Source organism: Nomascus leucogenys, chromosome 10 (genome assembly GCF_006542625.1).
Source record: "Nomascus leucogenys isolate Asia chromosome 10, Asia_NLE_v1, whole genome shotgun sequence".
NCBI lineage: Eukaryota > Metazoa > Chordata > Mammalia > Primates > Hylobatidae > Nomascus > Nomascus leucogenys.
In genome coordinates this window covers 46,726,471-46,738,620 of record NC_044390.1, presented here as the reverse complement: position 1 = coordinate 46,738,620, position 12,150 = coordinate 46,726,471, and positions in this window count along the sequence as shown.

Below are 12,150 nucleotides of genomic sequence, written 5' to 3'. Positions count from 1 at the left end.
GGCTGGGCAGGAACACCTACCCATCCAGGTGCCCTGGGATGCTTGTTCTGCAGGTAATGTCTGGATTAGGCTCCGACCTTTGGACAGACCACTTTCAGTTGGTGGTGGACACCTTCCCCTAGTGGACACTGGCCACTTGGCAATGGAAGGAGAAATGTGAATAATTTCCCTGTGGCCCAACCTGGGCAGCCTGTCTCAGGAGGGATGCTAGAGAGGCTCTCTACACCTGTCCAAGACTTTCCCAGCACGTCTGCTCCCTTGTGTAGAGCAATGGAAGCCTGGCTTGGGGGACAGGAGTACCCTTGTTTTCAGACCCTTCAGGTCCCCAAGAAGGGTCCATGTCATCCTTAAGCTGAAGCTGGCCCCATTTCTGGCCCATCACTCTGTCCTAGTGAGACCTGAGGCCGATGGACACAGCAGGGACAGGGTCTTCAGAGGTAGAGTATATGTTGGGGGAGAGCCAGAGGGAGGAAGGGTAAGTGGGAGATCACTGCTGTGGTTTGAATATGTCCCCTCTAAAATTCACATGTTGGAAACCCAATCTCCAATGCAACAGTGTGGGGAGGTGGGGCCTTTTGGGAGGTGTTTACGTCAGGAGGGCTCTGCCCTTGTGAATGGATTAATGCCATTATAAAAGGGTTTGGGCCAGGTGCAGTAGCTCATGCCTGTAATCCCAGCACTTTGGGAGGCCGAGGTGGGTGGACCACCTGAGGTCAGGAGTTTGAGACCAGCCTGACCAACATGGCAAAACCCCGTCTCTACTAAAAATACAAAATTAGCTGGCCATGGTGGTGAGCACCTGTAATCCCAGCTACTTGGGAGGCTGAGGCAGGAGAATTCCTTGAACCCAGGAGGTAGAGGTTGCAGTGAGCTGAGATCACACCACTGCACTCCAGCCTGGGCAACAAGATTGAACTCCGTGTCAAAAAAACAAAGTGTTTGGTGGAGAGAATCTGGGAATCTGGCCTCTTTTTGCCCTTCTGCCTTCACCACGTGAGGACATAGTGGTCCTCCCCACTGGAGGACACAGTGTTCAATGTCCCATCGTGGCAGCAGAAAGCAGCCCTCAGCAGACACCAAACCTGCTGATGCCTTGGACTTCCCAGCCTCCAGAACAGTGAGAAGTAAATCTCTGTTCTTTATAAATCACCCAGTCTCAGAGACTTGATGACAGCAGCATGAACAGACTAACACAGTCATGTTACTGGTGCTTCAGGCTCTTGGGGAGGGGAGTCTGGGTAGGCCTGCCAGAGGAGTGGGGGGACATGGGGAATGGGGGGCAGCAGAGGGAAGGCCCGTAGACTCCACTGGGTGTTTCTCTTTATGGCCTTGTCCACAAACCTCTCATCACCGATGGTCCCTGGGCACCCACCGGGAGCTCCCCTCTTCCCTGGGGTCCAGGCAGCAGCTCCCAGCATGGGCAGTGCTTCCTGGACAGATGCCACTTTGTTTTTGTTTTTGTTTTTGAGAGGGGGTCTTGCTCTGTCTTCTAGGGTGAAGTGCAGTGGCACAATATTGGCACACTGCAACCTCTGCCTCCTGGGTTCAAGCGATTCTCCCGCCAGCCAGTTTTGCATGTCCAGGGGCCCCTTGCACAGAATGGCAGGGGCAGCACAGGGAACCCTAGACTGGGTCCTGAAGATGAGGCCTGGAGTCTGTCATCTCCCTTCATGCACTGAACAGTGCAGCCACCCAGGGCATGGCTCTTGGCCCTGGTTTGGGGAGCGTGACAAGACAAGGGCGTTAGAACTTGGCCACCTGGAAGGGCTTTGCTCTTGGATATGCAGGGAATTCCCTGGGGCAGGGCAGAATGCTACCCCTCAGCTCTTCCTCATGGGAGACCCTGGCAATCCCGAGGGAGAAGGCGCTCAGCTCCGCAAATAGCACCTAATTTACTTCCTCTAACTGCCCTGAAGGCCTAGAGCAACAGTTAAGAATCACATTACTGCCTTTTATTGTCTCTAATTTTTACCCAAATGGTTTCTGCTGCACCAGCTAAACAGGCTGTCATTTCCCTTCCTGCCGCTGTCATGCTCTGGGTGTGTGCATTTCTGGAGGGGTCAGCCTCTGAATGCTCTTCTCCCGCAATGCAAGACAGGCCTCCTGTGCTCCCCTCCCCTCCCTGAGTGGGAGTAGGGGCACCAGGGCACCAGGGCTTACTCCTGGGAGGGCCACAGTCCTGCACTCGTGGGAGGGAGCCTTGTGTCTATCGAGCAACTGTGTGTGCATGTGTGGTGGGGGGCCCTGGAAAGTCTGCAGGGTGTGTCTGCCCATGCGCCCCCACCCTCCTCTGACCCTCAGCCCTCTGCCCTGGATCTGAGTCTAGGGAAGCCAGCCCTATCAAGCTGTGTGACAGTGCCCTTTAACCAGACTCCTTTGGTGGTAAGTGACAGAAACCCAGCTGAAACTGAATGCAGAAAAAAGGTCGGGTGCGGTGGCACATGCCTGTGATCCCAGCACTTTGGGAGGCCGAGGCAGGCAGATCACTTGAGGTCAGGCGATGGAGACCAGCCTGGCCAACATGGTGAAACCCCGTCTCTACTAAAAAAAATACAAAAGTTAGCCAGGCTTGGTGGCAGGTTCCTGTAATCCCAGCTACATGGGAGGCTGAGGCAGGAGAATTGCTTGAACCCGAGAGGCAGAGGTTGCAGTGAGCCAAGATGGCAACTGGGTAACAAGAGTGAAGCTCCATCTCAGAAAAAAAGGCAGGGGGTTGCAGGTACTGTTTTAGTACTCACGGAGCTGAGCCTGGGAATGGACTTTGCACCATGCACGGGTGGATCAGAGATGTCTTGGGAGTCCCTCTCCCCCACTTTTCAGCTCTGCTGTGCTGGGCACAGGCTTGCCTCCTAGGCAGCAAAGACAGTGCAGCCAGGGATGCCCCTTAGCTGAGCAGGAAACCTGCTTCCCATGGGGCCCAAGAATGATCCTGACATCTCATTGGTCAGGCTTGGGTCACAGGCCCACCACTGAGCCAATTGCTGTGCTGGGGACAATGCCTGGGGTAAATAGTCAGGGCTGGGCCATGTTCCTCTCCTGGTAGCCTATGGAGTGTAGATGGGTTTGGGCTTAACCAACCCACATGGAAAGGAGCAACTTCCTAATGGGACACCTAGGAACTGTGACCACAGTTAGGAACGGATCTCTGCTACTAACCTTGGAGGTCCCTTCCCTCTTTCCTGCCTCAGCCCCCATCTCTAGGTCCAGGGCTGGGTGAGAGAATTGGCTCTGCAAGTGAAACCATCCCCACATGGTTGACAAGAATTACAAGCCAGGTTCTGGACAGAAATACAATTAAGCATCAATCAGGCTGCCCTCTGGCACACTTCCTTGTTGCTAAAATTCATGTAACACTAGATACTGACCATTTATTTGCACCCCTGTTGTTCCCATAGATGGGATTTCAGACATTAGAATCATACAGCTTTTGTCTAAGGATTCTGTAAGATGTGTTTCCCACCTCGAACTCCAGCACCAGTTCGAAGACCCCACAGAGGATGGGGATCAGCCTGAGAACCCATCTCCTTCCTCTCCCTGCCCCAGGACTTCACCCTGCACGCTTCCACTCATCAACAATCTCCATACTACACCCATTCCAAAACCCTTACAATCTCCAGCCCCAAACTCCTTGGGGAAATGGATTGGAGGTTTCCTCTCACCTCCTCATTCTGTGACCCTATGATTAGTTCTCTCTGTCTGCTGCAACCTGGTGTCTCGGCGTGCTCACTTGCTGTGAGCAGCGGGCTGTGGCCGTCATGGTTACACAGGAGCACCTGGAAGATGCTGTTGTTACTCTTGTTGTCTTATTTTGTCCCTGGGCAGATGCAGACAGGAGAATGCTGGTGGGAGTGTCAGGCACGTCTTCCGGCTTTTTCCCTGCCTGCAGCATCTATCTACCTAGGAGCAGTGCCCAAAGCCTGCCACTTCCATCGCCACACTGTCTAGAGCGTTCCCAGCCCATGTCCACGTAGGACTTTCTCAGAACCCCACTGAATGGCGGGAAAGTCATTATTTCCCCAAGACCCTGGAGGTGTTGGGGCCTCAGAGGGTCTGTGTGGGAAGAGAGGGGACTCTTCTGCTGGAAAACCCAGACCAGGCAGCTGCATGGTGCTCCGGCCTCATGGGCATTCAAATACCTTCTTGGACCCTGGTGCTTCTCAGAAAAAATGAAAGAGCTTGAGGACTGGAAAGCTGGGAAGCTGGAAGGACAGACAGCCCATGCCCATCATTTCTAAGTGAGGAAGCAGAGGCCCAGAGAGGTTAAGGACTTCACCAGAGCCGCTCAGCAGTGACGGAGTCTGCATGTGCCCAGTGGCCAGTGCAGAGCTGGAACTGGAGCCCAGGTTTCTCTCTGTGGGGATCTCTGAAAGACTCCCAAGGCAGGCTCGGCTTTCCCACCCCCTTTTCTCCTCCATTGCTCACGTCTCCTGGTGTAAACTTGGTCTGCTTCCTTCCAATGCTCACCCATGTTCTTATTCCTAATGTCTGCACTGTCACTGCCTTGGTGGGGACATGGAGACTCAGTGACACACCCTTAGGCTGAGGCTGAAGAGAGCAGCCCCCCTGAAGGCTCCCGCCCCACACCAGCCTCTGTGTCCTTGCAGCCCAGTGTGGTCAGAAAAACCCAGTCCTGGAATCACTGTCTTCAGACCCCCAGGGACCAGGGAGGCAGCAGTCCCCCGGGACCACTAGCTGCAGGCCTGGAGGCATCCTGCTCATGCGAGTTGGAGAGAGCTCACCCCAGCCCTGCCAAGCCCCTCTTCTTTTGAAAGAAGCCAAAATGAGCGGTGATAACCATCAGTTAATTATCGAAGGAAATCTATGCTTCATAAATTGTTTTCTTTCTGAGAGGAAAAGGAAAGTCTTCTGAAAATGGGATTTTAGGGTGTGTTTCAGGCGAATAGGATGAGGTGGGCCTTCTTCTCTAATTCTTAGCCAGTGCAGTGTTCACCAGTCTCCCACTTTCACAGGTCACCATGGCAATGGGAGGACACGGAGCGGAGCATCCCTGGAAAGTGAGTTTCTGAGCCCATGTGCTCATTGCCAGGCCCCTGCAGGGCGAGCCCCATCGGCTGTCTTTCTGCTTCTCCTTCTGGTTCATCATTCTTACTACTCATGAGCACCGACTCTGAGCCCAGCACTGGACTGGTGCTTTCCAGACCGTGCTGCCCTGAGAATTGGGTGTGACGTCATGAACGCCTGTTCACAGGTTAGTTAGGAAGCTGAAACTCCAAGATTCTACAGCATTTGTCCAAGCTTCCCCAGGGAGTCAGTAGCCCGGGTTGCCTGGCTCCCTGGCTCTTGCCCTTAAGTTCTGTGCCTTGCTAGGCAAGAACATCCACCTTTTATAGACCAGGACTCCAGCCTTCCAGTGCTGTCAGCACACCCAGGACAAACATGGGGCTCCTTCCCTCTTTCCTTTGCATGTCTTGTTGGATTACGATTTATTTTTAACCCAGAGCAAATCCGGGGAGCTGGCCACCCTGTCAGATGCCATTGGCCGGCTGCTTCTCTTTTTGCAAGAGAGACGGCTGACTGAGGACCTGCAGCCAGACCTGGGACATGTTGTCCAGGACCTGGACTTCATGTTAATGGCTTCTTCTGAAATGACAGAGCAGCATCATTACTCCCAGTCCTGTTCTAAAAATGGACCTGTCTCTAGGTCAACATCCTCAGCACAGTTCCCACCCACTTGCTGATATTGTCAAGTACATTGGCTAGGGTCGTATAAGGCAAGGGAGTCAGAAGGAGTTCTTTCTCCTTCTCTCCCTCCTTCCCTTCCTTTCTTCCTTCGTTTCTTTAATATTATGCTTGTGACAACAAAATTAAAATTTTTTTGTGTCACATTTTTCAATTGCTATCCATTCATCCATCCATCCTTCCCTCTGTCAATTCATCCATCCATCCATCCATCCATCCATCCATCCATCCATCCGTCAATTTGTCCATCCATCCATCCATCCATCCATCCATCCATCCATCCATCAATTCATCCATCCATCCATCCATCCGTCAATTTGTCATCCATCCATCCATCCATCCATCCATCCATCCATCTGTCAATTTGTCCATCCGTCCATCCATCCATTCATCCATCCATCCATCCATCCATCCATCCATCCATCCATCCAGACATCCATTCATTTACCCATCTATTTATCCACCCACCCATCCATCCATCCATCAGTTCGTCTATCCATCTACCCATCTGTCAATTTGTCCATTCACCCATCCATTTATCCATCCACTCACCCATCCATTCATCTGTCAGTTCACTCCCATACATTGTCTGTCAATCCATCCATCCATCCATCCATCCATCCATCCATCCATCCATCCATCAATTCACCCATCCATCCGTCAATTTGTTCATCCACCCATACACCCATCCATTCATCCACCCACCCACCCACTCATCCATTCATCTGTCAATTCATTCCTCATATATTGTCTGTCAGTCCATCCATCCATCCATCCATCCATCCTTCCTTCCTTACTTACTTACATTTTTTTTTTCTTTACTGGATGTTTATTTCAATCACTGCTCCATTGGGCAAAGATTACTCCATCCCTTGAGTCTGTGTTTAGTTGCCCTGACCCCAGCCCTAATTTCCTGTTCACTTTTATATGTCACTTCTTTGGCTGGATGGACAGGCCCACTGGGTCATGAATTGCCCCTCTGCAAGGCATCCTTCTCATATACAGTGATGACGTAGCTCTTCCTCTCCTGAGTCACGGTAGGTGAATGCCTCCAGGTTATCATTCTCTGGATACATGTGGCCCTTTGATCTTGAGCAAATTTACAGGCCCCTAAAAGAACTGGTTTGTCTGAGGAGAACAACCAAGGACAGAAAATTGAGTCTCATCCTTGAGTCAAAATGCAGACTTCCCATTGAAATACAAATCCATCGTTTCAAAAGGTCAGCTGGGATGGTACTTAAAAAAAGAATTGCAGCTGGTTGTGAATAGGGCACTGGAAACAAAAACGTCCCATCCAAGAATACTCTTTGGCCCTGTGCCCACAGCTTCTTCTGATTGTGGCTTGGCCGCATTATCATTCTCTTGCAGTTCCTGTCACTCAGCCTTGCAAGCCTGGAGAGAGAAGGCCAGCCAGATAGACGGACAGGCGATGTGCCAGCAGGTGGCCTCTCTACCTAAGTATACCTTCTCAGGGTGTGGGCATCTCAGCATAGAGCCAGCTGCCCTTCACCGGCCCCATTCACATTCCTATGTCCCCGGGCCCACTCAGCCTGACCCTGGGACATATTCTATTTCTTAGAGGCCAAGCTTTGGCCAGAAATGAGTGTCCCTTACCTCCTCCACACCATGTTTCACTTCCAACGAACCTACAGGCCTGAACAAAGGTCCTGTCTACTTCCCCAAGGGCACACTTGACATTATCCCACATTCCCATCCCTTCCAACCCTCAACCGAGCCTTCAGCTTTTGGCTCTGTCCTTGAAATAGTTTGGATATTTATCATCTCCAAGTCTCATGTTGAAATATGATCCCCAATATTGGAGATGGGGCCTAAGGGGAGGTGTTTGGGTCATGGGAGCAGATCCCTCATCGATGGTTTGATGCTATCCTCATGTTAATGAGCAAGCTCTCGCTCTGTTAGTTCACACAAGATTTGGTAGCTAATGAGCCAGGCACCTCCTCCCTTCTCTTGCTTCTTTTCTCGCCATAAGATGTGCCTACCCATCATTTGCCTTCACCCAGGACTGGAAGCTCCCTGAGGCCTCACCAGAGGCCGATGCCAGCTCTATGCTTCTGGTATAGTCTGCAGAACTGTGAGCCAAATAAACTTCTTTTCTTTACAAATTACCCCAGCTTAGGGATTCCTTTATAGCAACACAAAATGGTCTCACACAATCTGCATGGCCTTCTGAGACTCACCCAGTGCCTGGGCCTGCCCAGCTAAGGTTGGAGGTGGGGGAGACAGAGAAGTTACCAAGTGAGCTCGTTTGCTTATTTACTGCTCCACACCCACCTTGTTTCCAAAGCATTTAATGCAGATGACAAAAATACATACAGCACAATAGTATGAAAATAGAAAAGAGATCAAGGCAAAGGGATAAAGGCAAAGGAGTGAACAGTGAACCAAGGCCAGGGATAAAGTCAAACTATAGAAACTTATGCTTTAGAAGCGGGGGTGGGGAGTGAAGGGGGTTCCTTCAATAAATTCCATATACAAATTTCTGAATTTTCTTTACAGTAGGAAGAGCTGACTCACTGCAAACATACACTGTTTTGCTTTAGGGAAGGATTTTGTCAAAGGTGTGTTTAAAGGGAGTATCCTCAAGTGCATTTGAAGGAAGATATGGTTTATAACAACTCCATTTACACAGAACTTTGTCAACAGCGGTCAGTGGGTACCCCCGTCTGTGGATCCCTCGCGGCTGTCCCTGGGCAGACTGTACCACCTGGACAGCAGCTGTTCCCCTCACCGGCATGGCTAAGCAAGTCAGTGAGTCGACATGATGGACCACTTTCCAGGCGTCCTCGCCCAAGGGAGGTGGCAGGAGGACAGGGACACAGAAGATTGGAGCACGTGCCCAGGAGCTGAGTGAGTGGTGCTGACTTTGAGCTCAGGCATCCTCAATACTGGAAGAACAAGGTGAAACACTGCACTATTTAAGAGGGGAAATTGTATAGTGCCTGGCCATCACGGCACGCATCAGTGGGACATGACCACTCCCTGGTGGCCTGCAGTTGGGACCCACCTACTTTGGGGCCTGGCTGGCCTCATGGGTTGGTCAGCCTGGGGCCAGGAGGCGCTCACTGCCACTTGTTGAATCACATGGGTTGAATCTGCTCTCGCAGAGCTCTGGGTCCCCACGGGCAGTCCCTGACCCCAGGCAGGGGACAGAGGGTACCCAGCAGGATGCTGCCCCTGCCTTATATGGAAGCCATGCATCTGGCCTGTTCCCCACATTCTGTGTAACAGGAATTCTACTTGGATCCAGGAAGGAAAATAAAAGTGTTTTGTTTTTTTTTGAGACAGAGTTTTGCTCTTGTTGCCCAGGCTGGAGTGCAATGGCATGGATCTTGGCTCACTGCAACCTTCATCTCATGGGCTCAAGCAATTCTACTGCCTCAGCCTCCCGAATAGCTGGGATTACAGGCGCCTGCCACCATCCCTGGCTAATTTTTGTATTTTTAGTAGAGATGAGGTTTCACCATGTTGGCCAGGCTGGTCTTAAACTCCTGACCTCAAGTTATCTACCCCGCTCGGCCTCCCAAAATGCTAGGATTACAGGCATGAGCCACCATGTCTGGCCCAAAAGATGTGCATTTCTGTTTTCTCATGGAAATACTGTTTAATGGATCTTTTCCTATGCCCTCCTGTCTCCTTGCCTCTCTGTTCCCTCCCCATCACCTCTCTCTCTTCCTCTTTCTATCTCAGGGTGATTTCAAAAATCCCAGAATATGACAAGAGGCTTTTAACAAGGGGAGAGAGAATTAAGCCAAATTAATTACAGCAAAATAAGTGGAATTAGGCTTAATTTAAGTAGGTAACAGAAAAGAACAGAGCTGGTCTTTTCCCCTTCCTGGAAGAGTCCTTTCAGGGTTTTTTTTTTTTTTTTTTCTTTTTTTTTTCCAAATGGAAGGGTAACATGGCTGCTTGGCTCAGAGCAGTGCCTCCTCCTCTTCTGGTTTGCCCTGTTCTCCTGGACCGGGATTACCAGCTTGCAAGTCGCTGACTGTGGTTGAATTTTATCATTATTAAGGTTCAGTGCTAACCTCCTCCCCTTATTTCCTTCCCATTTAAAGTTTCAGGGATAATAAATTCCTTTGATTTAGCAATTATGGGAGCACAGAATTAGTCAAATGCGGGCTTTGAGAACAAAGTAGAATGGGGACCCGGTGGACTTTTGCCGAGAAGCCACAAATACTCACAGGTTTGCTACGGAAAGATCTGGGGGAAATGGTGCTTTGTTAAGTCTGAAATTGGATGGGTTTTAATTTAAGAGCATAGCTCCAACCCTCACCTCTCTCTCTAAGCAGAAAAATAGTTATGTTTGTGGGTAACATATTCCTGAAGTCAATTGTGCTAAACCACTGTGCTGAAATACATTATATTGACTTGTCTGGGGCTGTGCTTTTTCAAGTACAACATCGAGTTGCTAGTAATAAAAATAAATAAGAATTATATATCATTTCATTCATTGTTTTGGTATTACAGTTGCAAAATGCGTAAGGATATAACACAACATGTTGCAGTACACTTTTAGAAAATACAATGATAAAATTAATTCTTGATACGGAATGATGTGTGTGCATGGGTTAAGGTGGAAGGCAGAGAGAAGCAGTGGGTGCTTCGAAGGTGCAGCCAGGTCAGGTACTGGACTGACATCCGTGTTCTGTGTGGGTGGGTGGAGGCCAGAAGGGGCTTGTAGTGCCCCTCGCTGACAAGGAGAAGGGACCCTGCCTGCAGGTGATGTGTGGGGCGACCGCTGCCCTCCCTGGGCAGGCTGGAGCCTGCCTGGACCCCTTCCATCGATGATCCTTGGTCAGCTTGAGGCCTAGTCCCCCGGGCTGGGCCCTGTTAGGAAGAGAGATAGCTACAGTGTCCCTGCCCACTGGGGGGTGGGGTTGGAGCCAAGTAGAACAAGCGTTTGTTCGCTGTTGGTTTCCTTTGTCTATGAAGCAGCCCTGAGCTGGAATGGTTACAGTGGGGTGTAGACAAATGGGGACCCTAGTTCTGGGATCCTCAGGTTCACTGAAAGACCCTCAGTAAACACATTGGGCCATTCACCCACCAGTCTCTGGGTTCAGACCTGCTGCAGGTGGGAAGAACCCACTGGCCTGGAGAACTTCAGGGTGGAGGTCCAAGGGGGAGGCCCTAACCCTAACCCTGACCTTTAGGCAATCCAGTCTCCTAGTCTGACAGCGTGGGGCAGGGAGAGCCCCCAGACCAATCCCATCATTGGGCTCTGGCTTCTCCTTGTCACCCTCCCCAGCATCTGCCATCCCCAGACGCATGTGCACACACGTGTGGATGCAGGCACAGATGAAGGCATACACGCACATGAGCACCCAGGAGAATGCACACTTATGAACATATACACGTGGACATACACACTCATGCATGTAGAGACATGAAGCTAAATTCTTAGTGTGCACACACGCACACATACACACATGCGGAGACACCTACACACAGAAGACCTGTCCATCCCATTCTTAAGGCTTCTCCGAGGTGGGACAACCTTCCCCTTCCCCACCACAGCAATCAGGGTCCCAGTGCTATCTCCTCCCCTGCCCTGCACCCTCCTTCCTGGACCCAGCCCCAGCCCCAGCCCCAGCTGCCCCTGGCATCTCTGGTGCCCTCTCTCCCTCACAGGCAGCATGACTTCTTACTTAGCACCCCAGTGGCTCCCCACTGCTCTGGGCATGAAACCTCATCCTCACCTCCCCACCACGGCTCAGTGTGGCCCTGGCCTTCCAACCCTCTTCCCTACACGCCCCCTGCTCCCAGCTTATCACCACACCAGTGTGAGGCTCTGTCCCATCCTCATGAAGGCCCGTGATTCCCGCAGAGCTCAGCTGAGCGCTGCCCCCACCAAGCCCCCTGCTGTAACTCACTGGTCCCCTCCCCTGTAAAGCTCTCCCACAGCGGCAGCTAACAACCCTCCTTTGGAGCAGAGGAATGTTACGGTAGCCTGCGTGACTATTCCATTACATCTGGCTCTCCCTCCAGACTCTCAGCTCCATGAAGGCAGGGGCCTGTCTGTTTGCCGTCTGCTGTGTCTCCAGCCGCACCGGGGTTCAATATCGTTGCTGGGCGGAGGCATCAGTAATCTCACTGCAGAGGGATGCAGCCTCCCTGAGTCTCTCCCCCTAACCCAGCCCCCTCCCATGAGGACCTGGGAGAGTCTTGCTTTTCATAGCAGAGGCTGCTGAGCCCCTGGGCAGTCACCTGGGATGAGAACTGTGACCTGGGATGAGAACCCTGGTGTCCTGACTCCTGGCTGGCCTCGGAGACTCCCCCACTCCACCCCTAGCTGGGCTTGCTGGCAGCCTCCGAGGGTCTCCCTGAATGAATAGAAGGATGTCCCCTGCACCCTCCCACAGCAGACGCCAGACCCTGCTGTCAGCGAAGGGAAGGAAAGCAGGCCTAGAAGCCAGCATGTGAGTGTCATCG